The 24,020-nt window shown below is 35.9% G+C and overlaps 1 long non-coding RNA gene across 2 annotated transcripts; it reads right to left on the reverse strand.

Moving 5' to 3' along the window:
• Positions 1-9,383: 9,383 nt before the first annotated feature.
• On the reverse strand, positions 9,384-12,135 carry LOC131620841 (uncharacterized). 2 transcript variants are annotated; one of them, XR_009289311.1, is made up of 5 exons: positions 11,525-12,135; positions 10,804-10,866; positions 10,229-10,357; positions 9,963-10,042; positions 9,384-9,681 (listed from the first exon to the last, which is right to left on the reverse strand). It is a non-coding gene; the product is annotated as an uncharacterized LOC131620841 (long non-coding RNA). The 2 variants fall into 2 exon arrangements; XR_009289310.1 differs by having other exon boundaries at positions 9,384-9,740.
• Positions 12,136-24,020: the final 11,885 nt, after the last annotated feature.

Genomic DNA, 24,020 nt, shown 5'->3' on the forward strand with positions numbered 1-24,020 from the left:
CGGTTGACAGACAAACTGCAGACAGTACAATTCACAGTGATTTGTACAATCAATCAAATCAATCATTCACAATTCAAATTTCCAAGATTTTTGTGTTAGAAGTCTTCTGAATATCACATGATTAGCAGAAACTCAGCACTGCACAAAAATCAGGTACGCTTAACTGCCTCCTATACAGACAGTCCCTAATCAGGGTTTTTCTTGTTTTAACAGGAGCAACAAGTTTTTGAGAGCTCAAATGGATTTCATATACATCCATACATCTCAAAGTACCATCATACAAATTTTCAAACTTCAATTCACTCAGACGCACCGTCAGCAGCTCAAACAGTCAACAGACGACCCGTTTGACCAAAAAAGTCAACTGACAGTCAAAAATGAAATTTTTTGTCAAAGTCCATATTTTGTCAAAGGATTCAACATTTGATCATTGGATGATCATAATTCATCAAGGAAAGATCAAAAATCAACAAAACCCTAAGATTCAAAATTAGGGTTTTTGCCTGAAAAGTCAACTCAACTTTGACTGATCATAACTCTCTCATCCTTCATCCAAAAAATTCAAACCAAAGCTTGTTTTGAAGGAAATTCAATTATCTTTCAAATGCCATTGATCCCATGGTCATTGGATTCACCATTTGAAAAATATGACCAAAGACATTACAGGTCATTTTCAAAGTCAACAAAAAGACACTTTTTTCAAAAGGACACACAAGGAGCTTCAAAAATCATTTTGACATGAGACCAAAGACATTGGTTAGAGGACTCTTTGAGGTTTCTAAAAAGTGCAAGATCTCCTTCATATGACAAAAATTGAAGGATTTACACCTTGTTGAAGTTGGCTAAATTTTGGGAAAATGCATGAAATCAACATTGCTCAAAAATGTTTTTTTTCCAAATGAAGCCAAGTTTTCAGCATTCAAACATCACTTCCATGTTACTATGGGCCTCCCACGACCAAGACTAAGCCCATACCTTTTTTATCCATTTTTTGCATGATTTTATCTTACTTTAAGATTAAAATTAAAAGGAAAATGCATGGATAAATGGTAGCTTACAAATCAAGCATGACTCATCAAAGAACCTTCAATTTTCTGCAGAGGATTGGTGCACAAGGCAATAGCATTGAATGGAGTCAAGACTTGGTCAAAAATTCAAGGTTTTTAATATTTTAAAAACCAAACTTTCAACAAAGACAACAAAGCTTCTTGCTTCACTTCCAAGCAGCCTTTGGGCTATAAAAGGAGCTCTTCTACATCCACAATAAGAGGACACACGAATTAGAACAAGAGCATAGCCATCTTTATCATAAAATTCTCTCAAAATTCCATAACTTTGTAATTTTCAAATTCTATATTTCAATCAATATTAATACAAACAAAGCTTTCCAATCATCTTCTCAAACAACATAGAGTAAGATTGAACTCATAATATAGTCCCATGAGAGTCGTATAGTGCACATAAAGTTCTTCATGTACATATGCCCTTTACTTTCGTTTTCTTATATGCAATCAATTTCCATGTAAACTAATCATCTTAATATGTTCATGAGGTCCTATATGAGTGATCTGGGCTTTAACATGAGAGTTCCCACGTGAGAATAACCTTATACCATTAACACATGCATATGAGTGTTCTTACTTGAATCTCTTCGAACCCATGGCTACAGGCCTCAAACAAAGAAACTGACACCACCAATGAACTCAGGACATCATGTTTAGTGGATCTGGGTTGCCTTCTTTTGCTACTAATGCTTATCTTTGCAGGTTGATGAAGCTATTCAAAAGTTGCATTTTATCGTAAAAATAGGGGAGGTTTAAAACCCCCGCTATTTGTATATAAAAACGTGAGGTCTGGAGGTTGAAGACGACCACGCGTCCCAGCGTGGTTCGTCAGTCAACCGGTCGTTGTCCACGCAAGAAAGAGGTGGGGCCAGTCTGACTTTGGTCTCCCCACCAATTCAATACATGCAATCCCATCATTACATCATGTGTCTTGCAATCTGAGCCCTTGATCTCATTCAATATTCCAATCCAACGCATCTGACATGCATGCACACCATGGAGCCTCAGCTCCTCACCACACAGGATCAGTATCTTTTTTCATTTTCTATTTTTATTTTATTTTCTTTGCAAAATTAATTAAAAATACTTAAAAAATCCAAAAAATCCCACAAAAAATATTTTAGGCTTCTAAAAATATATATTATTTTCTGAAATAAAAATATTTTATTTTTCTTTATAATTTCAATATTTTTCATAATTAGTTAGTATATTTATATATTTGCTTTTTAATTTTTCTAACCAATCAAAAATTCATAAAAAAAAATGTTCTTTGTGTTAAATATTGTTTATATATCATAAACTAATTTTGTACATATTTAGGATAATTTTCTCTTTAAGTTTTAATTATTTGTGTAATTATTTGCATAATTATGTTTTGATTAACTTAAAATATCCAAAAACAAATTTCAAAAATTCCAAAAAAATTAGTTTTGTTCTAAAATCAATTAACAAACATTTTGTACATATTTTTAAACTTATTTGCTAGGTTTAATCATATTTCCATCTTTTCTTTATTTTAAATTAATTAATAATGCATTAATTATATTTAAAATAAATCACAAAAATACAAAAATATGCCTTTTATTTCTTGCAATTTAAAATTCCTAGATAAATGTATAGGATGTCAAATTCATGTAAATAGGCTAGTTTACATTTCCCGCACAATCGATGTAATAGCGTAGATTTACTTTCTGCACTTTACATTTCCGCATTTTAATTTCCAGCACCCATATAAACTGCGTGTATGTCAAAGATAAAACTGAACCGTCAGATCACTAACTTCAAAGATAAATATCTGAATTCAATCACAATCACATTTGCACCTCCTAGGGTAACCCCTTTTCACTCTTTTCAAAATTAAAGTTACATTTCTACTGTTTCGAGTACAAAATCGAACCTTTTGTTTATATCCGACGAATGGATAGATTTTTAAAGGGAACAAGGATAAAGACCTCCTAACTCAGGGTAGACCTCCTAGTTTGCTTGCTCAAAATCAAAACAAACAAAATTCTCATACACTGTTGTTTTTTTAAAACAAATTTTCCAAAAGACAATATTTTGTATACATCCAAACACGGATCATTACAAAATTAACGTTCTTTTCAAAACATCTTTCGAAAGATAAACAAACATTTGTATATATCCGCACAAGGATCATTACAAATTCTATTTGCAAAGGTATTTCAAAAACACAGGTAAAGCATTCCGAATCAATTGAAAAGTAAAGCAAATGAGCTAAGCAAACTAAAGAGCCCATGGATAACCATGGATACAAAGGGTGCTAACACCTTCCCTTTGTATAACCTACCCCCTTACCCAGAATCTCTCAAAGGTCTTTTTTCTGTTTCTTTTATAAACCTTTCCTTCATTTGATAAAATAAAAGGTCGGTGGCGACTCTGTAAACTTTTTCAAAAGTGACGCGAAAGCGTCCGATCGACAAAAAAAGGAGTCAGTTCACGTATCCCACCCACGGAGGGGTATGGCCCGAAAGGACGGTCCACACCGATGCCTTATGCTCAGTTACTTCCCCGCTTGCTGGAACTTCGGTTGGTTGAGCTACGCGATTTGTCCATGCCTGAAAAGCTTCCCCCCAGTTTTGATGCCAATGCTCGTTGCGAGTTCCATTCTGGGGCACCGGGCCATGATATTGAGAATTGTAGGGCGCTGAAGCAGCAAATTCAAGATCTCATTGATTCAAAAGTGATTTTGATCACCCCCGAGGGTATGTTTGTTCGAGGAAATGGGGTTCCAACTGCGGTGGAAGAAAAGGCTGATTCATACTTCTATGTCAGATCTACTTCAAATCAGAAGCATAATGCACCATCTTGGGTTCCAGGTTTCCCACCGCATCAGTCTCCATTTGTTTCACAGCCAGGTCAAAAGAGGAAGACACCTGAACAGAATCATCAACAAGGTCATCTGAATGAATACCCACCTAGAAGTAATTTGGGACGAAGAAATGCTCCTCTGGACCAGATTCCTATGACATACACTAAACTACTGCCATATCTAGTGCAAAGCTCATTGGTGGTCCCCAAATCTCTGAAACCTCCACCACGCCCGCTTCCACCTGGGCATGACCCTAATGTGCAATGTGGGTACCACGCTGGATCAGCAGGGCACTCAACCGAGGACTGCAACGCTTTCAAAGCCAAGGTGCAACAGTTGATCGACGAGAGACATATAACCCTTCAAGGAGGAAACATGTGGGTGAACGGAATGCCCGTGCCCAAGTGAATGTCCGTATTCCAAGAAGTGTCACAAAAAGAAATAAGCCCAGAAGGAGTCAAGTCTCCCCAACTATGGCAATCATCATTTCCTTTCTGTGTTCTCATTTCAAGTATTTCCTGTTTTGTAGAAAGTCGCTTCCTTGAACTCGTTGGTATGATAATAATAAAAGCACCACAAATTCTTGAGCAACTTTGTCAGAATCTTCTTTCCGAGGGGTAATCAAAATGTTCTGTAGAAGCATCTCTCATTTTCAAGGTTCTTATGCTCAGTTGTATCCGTGGAGGTTGGTGTTTCAGTTGGTGTTTGAGCTCTCCTTGCAACAAGTAACTTCTCTAAGTTTGGTGACCATGCAAGGTTCCTCCATGTTGATGGCAAATACTTCTTCAATGAATATGCTTGGGGCTCCCGCACGAGGGATAAGCAAGACGCGCTCTTATCTTGAGCATTGCATCATTCGCATTGCTCGAATCCCTAAAAGCATTACAAATTCCTGGATGACTTCGTCACAATCTTCTTCCGTGTGATAATCAAGAGTGTTCTTCACGATGCTTCTCATTCTCGAGGTTCTACTCCATATATCAGTTGCCTTCTCTCATGATCTCCTTCTCAGTGGCCTTGCTAGTTAACAGAGACAAGAAGAACATGAGAAACAAATTGATGTGATTCTATTGCCTTGTGCTCATTCGTTTCCTTGCTTGTTGGAATTCCAATTGGTTATGATTCGATTATTGGGTCTTCTTCACCACAAAAGATCTCTTCAATTTGATAACCGTACAAGATTCTTTCCATTTAGGATGTTGATTACTACTCTAGCAACTATGCTTGGGGCTCCCGCACGAGGGATAAGCAAGACGTACTCTTATCTTGAGCATTGCATCACTCGCATTGCTCGAATCCCTAAAGCAAGGCAGAAGTTTACTTCGTTGGAGTTCTCTTTTGAAGTAATCTGAAGTATTTGGAAGGAACGGCAGAAAGTATTCAAGCTCAACAAGTCCAGACGGAGTCAAGTCTCCTCAACAACGACACCCATTTAGTTTCTTACTGCATTCTCATTGTAATTTTTCATTTGTGTGTTTAAGCATCAATAGCATGTAAAAACTTGTTAATTTCTGAATGAAAATCATAATACATTGTCTATGTTTGTCTTGAAGTAATCCATTCGTTATCACTCATAAAATGTTTTGGCACTACGATACCAACCTTACTAATTGCTTGCTTATGCAAAAAGCTGAGGGAGAGTGATGAAAAATAAAAATGCAAAATCTCTAATCATGTGTTTTTGAATAAAAACCCTACTGAGGATGTACAGGCATTATTTCAAATCCCCAAACACCGGAGATATAAGGGAGATAGACCCTCGATAACCCCTTTGAGCCTTGAAGTAGGAGTTTCTTTTCTAATCATAAAGACCCTTATTTTAACCCTGGGGCAGGGTAGCGTTCATTTAACTTGATCGAGTGTTCAAAACTCACCAAAAGGGTATGCATCTAAGGATACAACAATGGTTATCCTCCAAAAGGTTGAGGAATGTCAAAACCGCAATGATTATCCTTATTCCATCAAGAGATCAAGAGATGACGATGCCACAATGGTAATCCTTCATCAAATCAAAGGAGTGAGGTAGTCGCAATCACCTCCAACAAATCAAAGACTATGCGAGGTCACACGACTTGTTCAAAAAAAAAAAAAAAAAAAAGAAGAAGAAAGAGCAAAAAAAAAAGGCAAAAAAATAATGAAAATAAAAAAAAAAGAAAAAAAAAGAAAAAAAAAGAAAAGAGAAAAAAGATGAAAAGAAAATGGCAAAAGAAAAAAGAGATGATGAAATCGCCAAGCAAGAACAAGGTCGTGTGACAATGAATCAAAAGAATAAAAGGTGAGCGACTGTCATGTCCAAAGAACCTCATTGATTCTTCAACCATTTCAAACTCCTTGTGAGGGATGAACACTCGTGTCGAGTTAACTGAACATAGGAATGGAGAACACCACGAAGGGGGTGGGTACAAATAAGTTTGAGCCTAAAAATCCTTTGTTTTCTAAAAAACCGTGAACCCGGCCAAATTACAACCCTTGAAAGTCCTAATTGAAGTAGGGTTTATTTTGAAGATGCACTCCAATGAGGTAGCGTTTAACTGACTCCCAATGAAGCGAGACTCATATCCATGTTGGTATCGTATGTTTGCTTTATCTTCCACATGCAAAAATCGAGGTTGTGTCAACTAGTGATCCATTCACGAGAGGGCGCAACCTCATTTCAATAAAAAAATTTCTTTAAACTTCAAGACTAACGTACACTTTGCATTAGAATTATCATTCTTAGAATTAACATTCTTTTGCATACAAATATGTGCTTAACATCAAGGAAATTTTCAAGGATGAGAATCAGTGAGCAACTTGATCATGTCAAAATACAAGAGACTTGAGAACTCCGAGGAGTAAAAGCTAATCATTTCAAATGTTGACCATCAAGGGGCAGATTCTCTAAAAAACTCCGTTGGGCATGAACAGTTAATGCTTTCCTCGATTACCTTTGAGGGGAAGAGTTTGAAGACCTTGTTGAACGTGGTAAAGTTGTTTCCATGTTTGTTGACTTCAAAACAAAGAAAGCTTGAGAATTCTAGTAAGATATACCTAATCAGGGGCAATTAAGTCGAGGTTTGACCTCTCAAATTCAGCATATCTGGGGCAATCATGTCGATAAATCTCTTCGAGCCTTGATCAATCTGGGGTAATCAAGTCGAGGAATCTCTTGAGTTCAACCAATCTGGGGCAGTTACGTCGAGATTTGACAAATCTCTCCAAGGATCCACTGGGGGAAAATTCCTCCATAAGTCACGAAGCTTGGGGCACAATTCTGAGTTTTATTGTCCTCTCCCTAATCATAGGAGTTTATTTCTCCTGGAACCCTGGTATCTCCCCAAGCATGGGGTTTATTTCTCCCGAGAGTTTGTTCGATTCCTCAAGCATAGGAGTTTATTTCTCATAGGAGTCGTCCTACTTCCTTAATCAAGGCCCCTTATTTGGATCTCTCATCCCCAACATGGTGAATCGAGGGAATCTCCTCAAGTTGAAAATCCTCCAAGCGGTGGCACATGGTGAGAAGTCACAAGCTATTCTTCAAGGTGCATCTTACAAATCAAAGTCCAATACCTATTGGCACCTCCGCATGGTCCTTAACACTAAGGGGATTCTCCCCTGGTGTTTACCTCACTAATGCCTTTATTTGGCATCCTGCATATAGTATCCACTGCATATAGCATTGCATCCTCAAAAGCGTAGCATATCCGTCAAAATGGAGCATTACGCCACAGAAAAATCCAAACATGCATACAAAGCATAAGCCAGATAATACAAATCCGCACCCAATCAAGACAACGACACATCCTCACACAAAAGGTTGTCCTTACAAATTCTGATTGATATCTGCTACTACATTTCAAATCTCTTCCAACCACGGTGCCGATGCGAGGTATCTTCAATCTCTGATGAGTGTCTGACACAATGTCTTCTTTTGTCTCCTGGTGTCGAGTCGATGTTGAGTCATAGATCGCCACGAGATCTTATTCCTTCCAAAGTGTAGAGGATCGCACGAGATCCTCTTTCGATGTTGAGTCATAGATCGTAAGAGATCTTATTCTTTCAGTCCTGAAGATCATGCTTAGGTCTTCTCCTGACGTTGAGTCGATGTTGAGTCATAGATCGTAAGAGATCTTATTCTTTCAGTCCTGAAGATCATGCTTAGGTCTTCTCCTGACGTTGAGTCGATGTTGAGTCATAGATCGTAAGAGATCTTATTCTTTCAGTCCTGAAAATCATGCTTAGGTCTTCTCCTGGTGTCGAGTCGATGTTGAGTCATAGATCGCCACGAGATCTTATTCCTTCCAAAGTGTAGAGGATCGCACGAGATCCTCTTTCGATGTTGAGTCATAGATCGTAAGAGATCTTATTCTTTCAGTCCTGAAGATCATGCTTAGGTTTTCTCCTGACGTTGAGTCGATGTTGAGTCATAGATCGTAAGAGATCTTATTCTTTCAGTCCTGAAAATCATGCTTAGGTCTTCTCCTGGTGTCGAGTCGATGTTGAGTCATAGATCGCCACGAGATCTTATTCCTTCCAAAGTGTAGAGGATCGCACGAGATCCTCTTTCGATGTTGAGTCATAGATCGCCACGAGATCTTATTCCTTTCAGTCCTGACGTTGAGTCGTAAATCGCACGAGGTCTTTTTCTTTCGATCATTGTTTCATACAACCATTCTCTTTGAAACCCTGTATTGGCACCGTTACCACGTTACAAGCTATCACCATCCAAATCCATTGCCCACTGTAAATATATCCACCAGAAAAACAAATTCCTCTCTTTCCCCAGCAGATATCAAAACAAAAATAAAGAATAAAGACCACTCCATCTCCTCGGGACAAATTTCGGGTCTTTGGTATTTAATCTTCTTCTACTCCGAATGTTCGAAAGGCTGGCGCCAATCTCACCTTCGAGTATAAGACGATTAAATAGGGGCAGCTGTCATACCCCAAATTTGTCCTACCCCTTTTTAATGCTATCCGGCTTAGACTTATGCATTTCACAATCTCATGTACATACTTCCATTAGGTCATTTAACATAACACATCATGCATTCATTAATCAATAGTCTAACAAGGGATCAAGGGTCGTGAAATAAGCTGGAGTCTCACATAGGCCTTGGCAAAATGTTATTTATTCCCTCAAAAGAGCTGTTTGGCACTTAATCAAGATGGTGATTGGTACAAATCTTCTGGAAAGCATTTGATTATACGGTTTCTATGTACATGGATTCCTTGACTTAGGGTTTATTTCCCTAATTCTATTGGATGAGACTCTTTTAATTAAGGTTTGTGTTTTGAGGCTTTTGGTGACCAGTCAATTCCACGTTGTTCTTTCACATCAAGGTTAGGAGGATTCATATGTACTTTACCAAACAACATTCATGGCATTATGGTTTGGAATAGGGCCAATTTGGGTCATGGCGTGATTGCTATTGAAGATTGAGTGCAAATATTGAAGAAAAATTGGAAATTTGAATAAAGGCATTGGAGATAAAAGAATACAGTTCAAATTTACTTGAAAAAGTCAACATTCCATTATTCAAACCAAGATCAGATTTAATTACAAAGATCAAGAGTCCACCGTTATCTACAAAACAAAGTCAAGAAAATTACAAAAAAACAACTTTGACTTTTGGTCAACAGTTGACTAAGTCAAACCGTTGACCAACTTTGACTCAAACCCAACAATGACCTAGACCTATCATCTTCAACCAGGTTCGCTGTTTCTTCATCATTTGCCAAAATTTTCTCCATAATGCCTTCATGACTTGAAACATACCCAAAAGTTTGCAAAGCTTCCAAAAGAACCTGCCACAATCCATAGGTGGGTCAGCTCCATACATAACCACGCAAATATTCAAACAACCCTGCATAACCCATTGCAAAACAATAAAAATCAATATAAAATCCAGCAACCAATAGTCATTAAACCAATCCACAATACATCCATGCCAAAACCATATCAGTTCCAAGCTATGTCAAAGTCAAGACATGTTCACAAATGCAATACAAGGTCTATTCATTCTACTTCAAGACAGTCTGCGATTAAGTGTCAAATTCATACACAAGTTCAAAAGATTAATACTCACCATATGTCAAAACCTGCACCAGCTCTTCATAAATGCCTACATTCCCTTACCAAGATCAACAAATCCAAACAACACCATACCTGCCACAACAAATGACAACCATAAAAGATCCATCAGTTCAACTTCATTCAGCTCCATTTCCAGTATCATGTCACATGGTCTTAAGCATACGGTTCAAGAAGGCAGATATGAGCAACAATGCGGTTCTAGAAAAAAGCGGATATCAAAGTTACATCATCTAAATCCTAAACCAGTTCACAACCTACCCCTTAGCTACTCAGTGCTAGCTGCCTAGCAAATCCAAAGCAAAAGTACATCCATTCAAGATCAGCCCTGCATCAATGCAAAACAGAGCCAAATGCAGCTACTATAAGACCCCCATTCATGCCACAAACCTGCTTCCAGCACCACAAAAAACAATCAGTTATCATCGAATAACGGTTCAGCATCATCCCTTATTCAATAAATATCCAGAACCAAAAAAACAGCATAAATCCAAAGCAATTCTACATCATATTCAGGTCAATTGGAACAGGGAATTCAGACTCAAAGTCAAGAAAAACTAACATAACAGAAACTACACCATTCATTCAATAACAGAAAAAACATGTGTAACTGTCACATAACAGACTTCAACAGAAAAACAAGTAACTAACAGCCTATTTTCATAACTACCAAACTGACTCAAAACTTCCAAACAGAGTTCTAACTAACATTTAACCAACTTCAACCATCATAACAACCATTACTAACAGAGTTACAAGCCCTAGCAATTAACCATCCATACACTAATTTTCAAATCACAAAAACTCCTATCAAATACCTTCTACCCTAGTTTTACCTTGATACTACAAGTAAGCTTGTATCCAACATTCCAATCTGCCACAGAAAACCAAACTAGGACCTGCATATTCAACCAGAAAAGTCAGAACAGTTATTTGTAACTAATTCAGTTTCACACTAACTAACTTCCCTAACAGTTAGGAAACTTACAGCTTTATAACAAACCTCACTAACTGAATCCCATAACTAACTTCTACAAACAGAATAACTATCATAACAGCTCTCTAACCAACTTCTTCTAATCCTAACAACCAAAACAGAATCAAAACTAACTGTAACCGAATCAATCTCCACCCTCAAAAATCCCTAACAGAATCCAAATCCAAAGGCCATCAATCCTCCTCCCTCAACCTATATAACAAGACTTCCCTCCATATTTCAAAGACACGCTTCATTCATCACACTCACCTTTCACTCTTCATCACTCTCACATTCTCCTCTCATCCATCTTCATCTTCTCCACGCCATTCTCACACTTCACTCACCATCATATACTTCAACCTTCATCTTCCCTCCATCATTCATCCATCTCTCTCATTATGACTTCATCACAAATCTTCAAACTCTCCACGCAAAGCTCAGAAAATCAAGAACAACAACAATATCGCAACGTGAAAATTTGAAAATCAAAAGAATAAAGGAAAGAGGAAATTCGGAAGCGCATAGAGGAGAACGCAAAAGAAGAAGCATCATGAAGCTTTAGAGAACCGAAGTATTACCTGAAGATTCTCTGAATTTCTCTCCATTTTTCGTTGCCGTTGAAGCACCGTCAGACTCCGACTGAAAATCAATCTTCATCTTCCTCAGAGCACAATCATCACCTTCAATTCACCAACAATCTTCAGTCCTCACCATCACGAACCTTCAGAATTAACTACAACAACTTCACACATCATCTTCATTCTTCAATCGAGAGTCTTCATCAATCCTCACCTCTCTGCAATAGCTCTTCACGCGCGTCAATCTTCATCTGCCATAGCGGTTCTAACTCTATCTTCAACGTCATCTCCTCAACATATAGTAACGCCAATGGTTCAGAAGTAGAGAAATGAATAGAAGAAGGTCAGACGAAGTCATCGGTACTCTTGCCGAGATTGAAGAAGCTCCGGATTTCTTCGGTAGATTCGAAGCGAAGGATAATCGGAGACACGCAAAGTTCGTCGCTTGAGGGCATCACAGCGGCGCTGTGGATCTTGTTGATCGGAGAAAGGTTGAGGCTACCGGCGCCGTTTTGCTTTAGGAAGAAGAGAGGGGAAAGTCTGACTCCAAGACTCCAAAGGTCACACGTTCAACCCTAATTTCCCAATCTCACGTTTTTTTGTTTTCATTAATTGTTAATTTCGTTATTTTCTTTTCATAATAAAATCTGGATAAAAAAAAATGGTAATGGATCAATACAAGGAAACCTATGGGCCACCGAATTCCTGCGTTCACCCCCCTTTAGGCCCATACCGTTTTGGCAAATCTACCACATACAATTCCTTGGGCCGTTTTGCTAATCATACACCCCATGTGTGGCCCGTAACACGTTTTGGCTGCTAGAAACTGTCACAATAAAACCCCCTGGGCCTATCCTCTGGGCCTGCGCCCTGTTCCTGACTGCACCATGTATTTCAATTCCTCACCCCTTGATTTACACCATTTAGTATTAAGAGTTAGATTTTTTATATGTTTTTCCTTATTATTTTTCTTAGTGAAAAAAAAACAATAAAATCAATAAAATTTGTTAGACTTTTAGATCATATTTAGGAATTAATCTTGGTCACTTTAATTGATATTTTTCATATTAAAAAACTCATAAAAACAAGTAGATGTTAGGTTAATTTTGACATTAATCTTTTTGAACTCATTTCTTTCATAAAAACCCTAAAAATAATAGTACGTTTAATTCACTTTTGTGCTATATTTTGACTTGTTCTATTTCATGCTCTTATGCTATTTTCATATACTCCACTTTTTGCTTTATTTTTCATGTGTCTTTTATTCCTAACCTTAGGTAGAAACCATGATAACATTAGGTAGAAATTCCCTTCATACTTAGGCTAGTTTCTTTTCCTTTTCAACTTTAAAACACTTAACAAATGCTTGATTTTAATTCCCTTAAAAAAAATACCAAGAAAATACTTAAAACACTAATAAAAAAAGTGAAAATCTTAAAAAGGGAATGGAAGCTTGAACACCCCTTGCTTTAGGGAATGTTCGAGTGCTTGGATCTCCCTTGCTTTAGGGTTCCATTCGGGCGTAAGTTCCCAACGTTAAAAGACACAAACCAAAGAGTAACTCGAGTTTCCCTTGCTTTAGGGATTTCCTCGAAACACTCAAACTCTCTCTCTTCTCTCTCCTTTCTTAAGGGCATTGTTATCTCCGCTCCATTGCATCCTAGGCTGTCCCCTTTATGCAAGAGCGCGAGCGTTAACTCCGCCCAACTAAAAAACACAAAAACAAACAAAACTATAGAGCCGAACTACGGCGCTCTGATTCCTGAAAAGGATACGTAGGCATCAAGTCGCGGGGCTTGAACGAGCACATTTGTAAATATTCCTTCTTTTCCCCGTATTTCTTTTGCATTCATTCGCATATAGGTTTAGACATAGTACACACCCTTTAGATAGAAACAAACATAGGTGGATACCATCGAGTACGATGGGCGTGAGGGGTGCTAATACCTTCCCCTCGCGTAACCGACTCCCGCACCTAGATTCTCTGGTCGCAAGACCCTGTTCCTTCATTTGTTAGGTTTCCTGATATTCCTTTCCCTTATGGGATAAATATATTGGTGGCGACTCTGTTCATTTTCGCGAGCGTGCAACACATCCCTCTTTCTTTCTTGATCTCATCTATTTCTCTTTCAGCATCTTTGCTCATGGTGCTCACTATGATTTCATTCTCCTCATCTTCCGCAGCCTGATTATTATCCTCTTTCTCGGTATCATTGATTTCAACTTCTTTCTCAGCACCTTTCTGACCGGTTCTAGTCGTCACTGCTTTACAATGCTCTTTAGGATTATCTTGAGTGTTGGCGGAGAATGTTGCATTTGACTGAGTAGCTGCAATTTGTTTAGCCAGTTGCCCTACTTGAGTTTCCAGATTTTTAATTGCAGCTTCCTGGTTCTTCTGATTTGTCATTGACCTTTGCATGAATTGATTCATGGTCTCTTCCAACTTAGATTGTCCTCCTTGTTGTTGTGGCGGCGGTTGATTGTATGGTTGAAAAGTTTGCTGCTGGTACCCTTGATTGCTGGGTCTTTGTTGATACCCTTGGTTGTTATTCCTCGGAGGATAATTCTGTTGATATGGCTGATTTTGGTATTGATTCTGCCTTGGTCCTTGAGTGTTGTTCATGTAGTTTACTTCTTCTTCTAGGACTGGTGGACAGAATCCTGTTTGATGATTGCCCTTGCATAATTCACACTTCGCAACCTGATAAGAATTGGATATCCCGTTCAGCTCCTTAAGTTGTTGTGGTAGTTTGGACATTTGTTGTGTCAAAATTTCCACCTGTGAAGTTAGCAATTTATTCTGGGCAAGTAGAACATCACTGTTGTTCAGCTCCAACACTCCGGGTTTCTTATCTCTTACCGTTCGATCATGGTTGCCTTGACGATCATTTAGGTCCATTCGCTCTATTATCTGAGTAGCTTCTTCAGGTGTTTTGGACATGAGAGAACCACCAGCTGTGGCGTCCAAAAGTGTCTTGTTTGTAGCTGTGAGACCGTTACGGAACATATGGATTTGATCGACGTCTGTAAAGCCGTGTCCTTTGCACTTTCTCAACATAGCTTTATACCTTTCCCATGCTTCATTCAAAGATTCATTACTACCTTGAGAAAATACTGCTATCGTTGTTTTTGCTTCGAAGAATCGGTTTTGAGAGTAAAACCTTTCCAGAAATTTTTCTTCTAATGTGTTCCAATTAGTCATCACTGCTTCAGGTTGATCCAAGTACCAATCTTTTGCCTTAGATAGCAAAGAATGTGGGAACAACCTCTTAAATAATGCTTCCTCATCAGCTTGAGCGACACCCGTAGTACCTGCTAACTCATAGAATCGAGTAAGATGCGTGTACGGGTCTTCATGGTCCAATCCGGCGAAAGGACTTGCACAAATCAATTGTATGATACCGGTCTTCAGTTCTGTCGGTCGCCCGTTGGCGGCAGTTCTAGCGAACTGAGGATTGAGTCTTGGACTATTAGCACATGGACCATTAGCAGCCATGTTGACAACAGTAGGTTGTATAAAAACTTCCGGGTCTTCTTCCGTGAATAGTTCGTGAAAGAAGAATCCTTCTTGCGACTCGTCAATGGTTTCAAGATGTTGTGACGATGTCGCGGTTGCGTTGTCTCTTGCTTTTGCTATATTTGCTCTTCTTCGTGCTTTGCTTTTTAACCTCCTAGCGGTCCTTTCGATCTCGGGATCAAAAAGAAGTTGATCACTGGGAACTTTACTGCGCATACACGATCTTCTGCAAAAACTAGCAAACACGTGAAACAACCAAATCGAGAAAATAAAAATTAAAACTCAAAATAAGAACTATTGCAATGCGTGCAATATTGACACCAATCCCCGGCAACGGCGCCAATTTGTTGAAAGTATTTTTGGGTAAATATTTTCGGTAATATATCGTATCCACAGGGATTGGTTAATATCACTGCCGTTCTATAGTTGTTTATTTTGAGTTAGGAAAATTGAGTTTGGTTTGTTTTATACTTCTAATATCAAAAGCAAATAATAAAATAAAAGCAAGTAAAGGACTTTGTGTTAACAAGTAAAGAAAGATGTTGAGTCTTTAGGGTTCATCAACCTAATCCTATACAATTATTAATTAATTCACAATAGAACAATCCTTTGAATCATTATCTTCACTTATCCTCAAATAAGATTCCATGTCTGCAAATCAAATTAGATAACTTTTACCGGTATGAGATTCGATCTCTCCAAATATCAATAACGATAATAGTAATTAAGAACGATAATTATGAAAACCCAATTACAATTCCATCTCTGCAAAGTGCAATTGAATCAATATAGTAACCTAGGGCAAAAGTTAAATCATTTCTTTCGATCAAAGATTCAACGATAATTTAAGAATAAAAACAAGGTTTCTTATTGATAATGAATTCAAATAATTGTTCACAGGAATTAATCAATGGTATTGTATATTCATAGGTTAACTACTACCTTAGACTCAACAAAAGGGGTTTAGCTCTCCATAGACATGAAGAACACACAAAGATTAATGGAAGAATTCATCTTCATCAAAGGAATGTCTTCGCTTGATAGAGAATTGGTCTTCAATTGATAATTGTGGCTGCACCTTCAGATTCCTCTCCTAATTTCGCTCTTTCCAAAGTTCTCTAACCCTTGGAAGCTAGGGCTTTTAAATATAAGTTTTGGGCTTTTAAGGTCGAGGCCGCGGCGCGGCATCGGACTGGCGCGGCGCGCTCACAAACAGAAACTTTGGCGTGGCGCTGACTAGAACTCCCGCGGCGCGCTCACAAACAGAGATATTTTCGCGCCGCCTCACAGGACTTCCGCGGCGCGCCCTTTGCAATTTCCATATTTTTCTTCTGCCTTTGAGACTTCCAGCTCTCTTTACTCCTCATGTTCTTCTCAAGCTTCAATTCAGCTCTAAACCTGCAACAATAACACCCACAAGTGATTCGATTTGCTTTACGCATGAACTAAACTTGTTCAGTTTAATTCTTAATAAAAACCTATGGATTTATCACATTTTACATTGGTTTGGAGACTAAATCACTTATATTAACACATGAATTTACCATTAATTTACTCCTAACAATTAGTTGATTTGATAAACACATATACACGTAATTGTTTTTTAAAACTCTGCGGCCTTGTAAACCACCCTTGCATTATCATTGATATCCCTTGTTAACCAACTTGAGCCTTAGTCTTTCCTTCGGTGACTTAGCCTATTATAAGTGTTAGAATAAGATTGAGAATCTATGTTCAGAATCTAGTTTTGGTGATAACAAGAATATATTTTGTGAGTAACAAATTTATTACTAATAGTTTCATTTAGTGTGAAGATATTATGTTATAAATCTTATACAAGATTCATCAGAAAAAGAAGTGCAACAACTACATCCAGAAGATTGACGAAGCTAAACATCATTCATCAGATGTTCTGGTTAAGAATACGTCAAACAAGTCAAGATTAACAAATCAGAAGTAAAGAAACAACAATGAGGAACAAGACCATTCAGAAGAATATGCAACAACAACAATATCACAAGGAGCTAGATTTCAATAAGATAATCTTCAAAGAAATACCAACGTTTACATACAAAAAGCCTCAATTAGAAAGTACATCAGAAGCTGCCCGAAAATGAACAAGGAAGATCATTACAAGAAGCTTTGCAAACATCAGAAGATCACGCAAGTAGAAAGATTGGAAGTTCTGAAGTTACAAGTTCTAAAGCGACGACATGCAAGATACAAACATCAGTAGAAGTCACGTACTAGCCAATGAAGAATCTATAGCTCAGCATACAAATTGAATAAAACACAAAGAGCTTAAAATCAAAGGGAGAGCCGTTAGAAAATTCATCATAAGAAAAACAGTTGCAATATTAAGTGGAACAACTCCCAAGGCTGATTGAAGAAGCAAGCCACATGCAGCACATTGGGAAGACAAGCTAATTCAAAGAAGCACGCTATCAACAGTAATCATCTTGTTGAAGATAAGGCTCTGTCACGAACACATGCAGCCAATCAAAATAAAGCATTCAATACCATCTTCAACCAGAATGCAACGGCTGCATTCCAACGGTAACCATTCATCAAGCTATAAATAGAATCAAACTTCAAACTTGAAGGCATTATTCATATATCCATCCAAAAATGGAGAGTGAGTGATCATCCATCCCTTGTATGGATCCGGGGAGAAAAAGAGAATATCCAGTAAGGATCATCCATGGAGATAAGAAGAACATATGCAACAAAATATAAATCTTGAGAGAAAGTCTAGAGAGAGAAGCTGAGCATGAAAGTATAAGTGAAGAAATATGAAGTCATGCACCAGAAGATACACAAGAGGGAACAAATACTCTGTATGTGATGAAATAATCCATAGTGTGGTTATAAGATAACCATAAGCCTACGTGAGGAAATCATAGAAGAATTGAAGAAGAAATCTCTACTGTTAAGCAGTATCCTCCATTGGAGTAAGAAGAAATCCACTAATACTTGATCAGCTGTAACAAGCTTCATGATCAGTATTCAAGAAGAAGACAAGCATTGGAAGAAGCAATTCAACATAGAGCTGTTGCTCTTAATCTGCTTTCCGAAGATGAAGATGAAGATCTGCATGAAGAAGCACTTACAAATTGGAGCTGATGCTCATATTCTGCTTATCAACAGACATGCAAGGATCTCATTCAGAAGTTGAAGACAAGAAGACTACAAGATATTTAGTTTCTTGTAATAATATGTAGAACACATAAAGTTGTTGCTCATAGTGTGTTATATCTTAGAAACTTCTGATAGAATGTTTAGGCTCCAGAAGTGACTTATAGTCAGTGAGTCGTAAGCATATGTATTGAGAATAGGAGACCATCTGCTTAACTAAGAATCACTTATGTAATCTCCAGAAAATGCCTTGAGCGACCAGTTGAGGTCTGAATCTTGAGAAGACAATTGGCTGCGGTCATTGTGGAAATCTCTTGGAGACCAAATGAAGGTTAGGAGTCTAGGTGTCAATGGATGTTATATCTCGTGGAGATCACTGAACAGTCCATTGCAGTCAGTCACAGCAGGTCGCTGTGCAGGGAGTTAGTCACAACGCGTTGTTGTGCAGGTTACTAGATTGATGAACGTTATATCCAAAAGGGATCACTGAACGGTTCAGTCATATAGGGGTTAGTCACTCGCGGGTAGCTTGTGCAGGATTAGTCACAGCAGTTGGTTGTGCAGGTTGTTAGTCACGACGGAGGATCGTGCGGTTGTAATCATGATTTGGTTATAGTGGATTAAGACCTCTGGACAAGAGGCAAATCACCTAAAGAAGGTGGGCTGGAGGTAGCCTTATTCAGAAGGTGAACCAGGATAAAAATGAATGTGTCTTTTACTTTCTGCTCTATTTGTTTTAACTTAGAACATTCAAGCAAAAGCTCCTCAGAACTGTACTGAGACCAGTCAGAAGTTCTGATGACACACGGAAGTTAAAATGAACATCTCATTGGTTATGCAGTTCTACTTCCACATGCTTCCGCAACACCAAAAGCATAATCCAATAGATGATAAAAACAAAAGAAATAAAAGACGTTAAAAAGAAAGGGAATTTTAGTTGATAAAGAGCACAATTCAACCCCCCCTCTTTCTTGTGTTTTTCTCCACCTTCAATTGGTATCAGAGCATCGCTCTGTATTGATCTCAAGATCAAACACTTAACCGTGTAGAGAGATCCAGAAGGAGAAAAACATCACTGAGTAGAAGATCAACGTCATACTCCAACACTCAGTATAATCAGGAGATGTCTAGGCAAAGATCTCAACACTCTATGAACAAAATCTACATATCAAAAGGAGTTTTGTGGATCAACATCAAAAGGTCATAAGAAGCTCAAGACATTAGAAGGAAGAACCTGTGTCTAAAAGAAGGCATCTAATATCAGAAGATAAATAAGCAAAACTGACTTAAGCCAGAATGATCAAATCCATTAAGATCAGTTCAAAGAATGAAGACACCCCAAGACAAAGATCAGAAGAAGAAAAAGACAGAACCTCTACATCCGAAGATGCTCAAGCTCAGACAAGACAAGAAGAAAGGTTGGTATTTCCTTTCGTAAAAGCTATAATTGGGATTAATAATTTTTTCCAAATATGACCATTTCCAAACTAAAATCTTTATATTCCACATTGTATTATCAACATTCAAACCGTAGTTTCGGAAGCAAATCTCGTTCCGTAATAATCATATAAACGACAATGTTACTAACCAAACAACTCCCCATTTATACGGATTCAACGTCTTTTTTTATTATATAATGAATTTATTCAATATCTTACTCTATTCATAAATTTTTTTCTTGTTATAGTAATGAATTTATTCAATATCTTCCTCTATTCATCATTTTTTTTCTTATTATAGTAATGAATTTATTCAATATCTTCCTCTATTTATGGATAAGTTAAAGTTTATTTTTGTAAGTATATTAAATATTAAGTGGTGGGAAGCACATTGATCCAAAACAATGATAGAAAGTAGGGTTAATACCTATTTTCACCCCTGTCATATGGGGCTGATTTGAAAAACCCCCTGCAAAAGAAAAAGTTGTAAGAATTCCCCTAACATTTGAAGATTCTCTCGTTTTAAACCCTGTAAAATTTTTGTTTTTAAAACCAACCTTGTCATTTGAAGATTCACTCATTTTAAACCTTATAATCTTGTAGATTATGTCATTTTAAACCTTCTAGTATATGACAGGAAAGGTTGGTTTTACTAAAAATAATAATTTACAGGGTTCAAAATGATAGAGTCTTTCAAGTGGCAAGGTTTGTTTTCAAAGTAAAAATTTTACAGGGTTTAAAACGAGAGAATCTTCAAATGTTAGGGGAATTTTTGCAACTTTTTTTTTTGCAGGGGGATTTTTCAAATCAGCCCCATATGGCAGGGGTGAAAATAGGTATTAACCCTAGAAAGTAGAATGTTTTATCGATATGGCCAATTTCTTAGAGTTGCTATCCTTCTTCACTTGTATTTGTCAATCTTTATCCAACTTGCCATAGATTTTTTTTTATAACTTTTGAGTCATTTATTTTAAGTCTTGTTGCTTTACGAAATTTATAAAGTTATGATTATTTCTTGAATTTGGAATATGGAATATGTCTTGTAATTTTCCAATAAGCGCTTAATTGATTATGGATAGAATTGAGGACTATCAAGTTGAGTGGCTGATTAGTACATGAAATATCAATCTTTCTTTTCGTAATTTTAATTGGTTAATATTATTTTTAATTTTTTGTCGGATTTTTTTTCAGATTTATCGTGTAAACAGATTGTAAAATCTTTAGTTCTCCCGTTTATATTATCTCGCTTTCACAAAAAAAAAGTTATTTTTTTAAAAAAATTATTAATTTATAAATATCAATAATTTATTTATAATAATTAAGATATAAATATAAATGATTTTTTAAAATTAAATATTAAATTAACAATTTACATATGTTTAACCCAACTAATTTATGTCAACTAAGTTACCCCACTAAGTTTTTTTTTATAATTTATCTTATTAATTAAAATTGTTAAGTCTAATTTTTTTATGCCAATTTTAATTTGAAGATAATTTTGTAATTTTAATTTAAATTCTATATTCATTTTATTTACTTTATTTCTTATTTACTAAAAAATAATTTTGTAATTTCACCTTAACTTCTATATCCATTTTATTTACTTTATTATTTTTTAAAATTAATTTTTAAAAACTTGCTTTCCACAAAAAACTTATTATTTTCATTAAATATTTTAAATAATTTTTAAAATTAACTTTTTTAAATAATAATAATAATAATAATAATAATAATAATAATAATAATAATAATAGTAATAATAATATTTATTATTCTTTCTCCTTTCAATTATATAAATTTATCTTTCAAATGTCATTAATGAAGGAAAATTTTGTAAAAACCTTCATAATTTATCATTTTCATACAACAATTATTATTTTTCTTAATCTATGTGAAAAGTCTAAAACGAATTATAATAAAAAACGAAGGGAGTAATAGTTAAATGAAAAAACTAATAATCCTATTAAAGTAACCACTACTTATTTATTTGTTATTTGTATTGTTTCATTAATATAATTTTAAAACTAACTTTTTAATCTATGTAGCTCACCTTTCAATTAATTTGCAATAATAATAATAGTTAAAAGATGCAATCAATATATTTTAAATATATTTAATTATTAATAATAATCCAATAAAATATATCTGTGCATCGCACGGTCAAACGTCTACTTATTTATAAAAGCAAAATAAGCTTACGAAATCACTTTATTAGATAGTAAAGTTTGTTGTCATAAGTTTTATTAGGGGTGGTAAAACGGGCACCCGCCCCGCCTCGTCTTAAGTCTGCGAATAAAAAGTTGGGCGGGCATGTCCATCAAATAAAAATGAGCATGAAAAATCTAGTCTGTTCCACTAAAGTGGTAGATTGGCGGCCCGCAAACTTGGCCGCCTATTTATTTCTTAAATAAATTAATAGATTTTTTTACTTTTCAATTAGATTTTTTATTTATTTTTTAGAACAATTTTTTATAAAGCATCTTCTTAATAAATTTCCTTATAAAAACATATATTCACAAATAAATGTATAAAATAAAAGGGGCAGACTTTGGCGGGCGGCGGATTTTGGCGGGGCGAATTTTAGCGGACGACATGCTTGGTGGGACGAGCTTTGGTGGACTGCGGACCCAAAATTTCAATCCAACCCACTATTTTTTAGTGGATGCACGGACCGATCTTACAGGTAAAGTTGTCAAACTGGCCCAACTCATATGGGCCGGTCTGCTAGACCAAAAAAATCATAGGGCTTGAGTCTTAAAATTAAAGCCTATATTTTTCAGGACTTTTTTAGTCCATCCCTGAAAAGCCCGTTACCCATTAAGTGGTTAAAAATATTAAGTAATTAAATGTGGAGAGAGAAAACTATTACTTATTATTGTTAACTATTAGATTGAGAAGAATCAATGGTCTAGATTTGGAGTAAGTTATAATAACTTACTCCTGGAGTAAATATAACCCTCCTCATATATATATATATATATATATATATATATATATATATATATATATATATATATATATATATATATATATATATATATATATATATATATATATATATATATATATATATTTCATTATAGTATTTATAAGAGATAATACAGTACTAAAAAATGTATTATGTTTAAAATAATAATTAATTTAATTTATAATAGATATTATGGAGTTTTTATTTTTAAGTTTTTTCAAATAAAAAAGTTTGTTTAGGACCGAGTAGCCAAAAGCCTAGCTAGGGCCGAACTCGGGTAGCAATTCTCGAGCACATATTATACAGTGTCTTTTTGGCTGAGTTCTAAAAAGCTCAAGGCCCACCTATTAAGGGCTAGGTAGCCCATTTTGACAATTTTACCGATGAACCACGACCCATTTTGCCATCCCTAATTATTCATAATAAAATAGGACCTAATTATGCTGAGTTAATCTAAAAACATTTAAACTAGTTAAACATAATGACATCTTTGTGTATAAAAATCATAATAGAGATTTGAGTAGGGTTTGAGTATGGTACTATAGTACTCGTCTCTTTATCTGCAGTTTGAAAAAATCTCTATACCTGAGTCCATACTCGTGTAGGTAATAACATTTGTACTCATACATGTATCCTATGGGTACCTAAGTACTCATATTCATACCCATTCATCCGCGTTTCTAATAAAAAATAATATATCTATAATTAATCATGTCATTTTAAATTTTTAACAACACTAAAAAAAATTCAAGGATGATAGTGTTGAATTAAGAAATAAACAAAAATTTATATTAAAATGCGTTTAATAGTGATGCATTTAATAAAATTAATAAATTAACATTTATACATAAAAAAAATGAAAATATATTAAAAAATGAAAATATATAAATCTATATTTTGCGTGTATGGGGCGAGATGAGTATTAGGATATCTGTAACCACGCCCATACCCATATATTTTCATGAATAAGTGTGTGTGTTTACGCTCGTATCCATTTTAGAGGTTCTTACCCTACTCATTGTGGATAATTTTTGCGGGTGTCAATAAAAATGGATCCAATTGTCATCTGTATAATACCTTAATTAGTTTTGCATATGACTTTAAATTCATCGAAAACAAAAGTATATGACTTTAATTATATCACCATTACCATTTTATCATTAAAATTTCTATTTTTTTCTCTTCAATAAATTGGAGAGTATTATTGATCAAATAACCATTAATGCTACTGAGGCTATCTTTGATACGACAAAACGAAAGGAGCGGAATAGAGGGTAATGAAATGGAGCGGAATAGAATAAAGATACTATTATGTTGTTTGGATATTTTATGATGGAATAGATGAGTTTTGTCATTCTGCCAAAATCAAAGGGTACAAAAAGTGATGGAAAGTCATGGAATGCAATGGAATGCATTCCATCAAGTTCTGCTCCACTC

Source organism: Vicia villosa, linkage group LG7 (assembly GCF_029867415.1).
Source record: "Vicia villosa cultivar HV-30 ecotype Madison, WI linkage group LG7, Vvil1.0, whole genome shotgun sequence".
Lineage (NCBI taxonomy): Eukaryota > Viridiplantae > Streptophyta > Magnoliopsida > Fabales > Fabaceae > Vicia > Vicia villosa.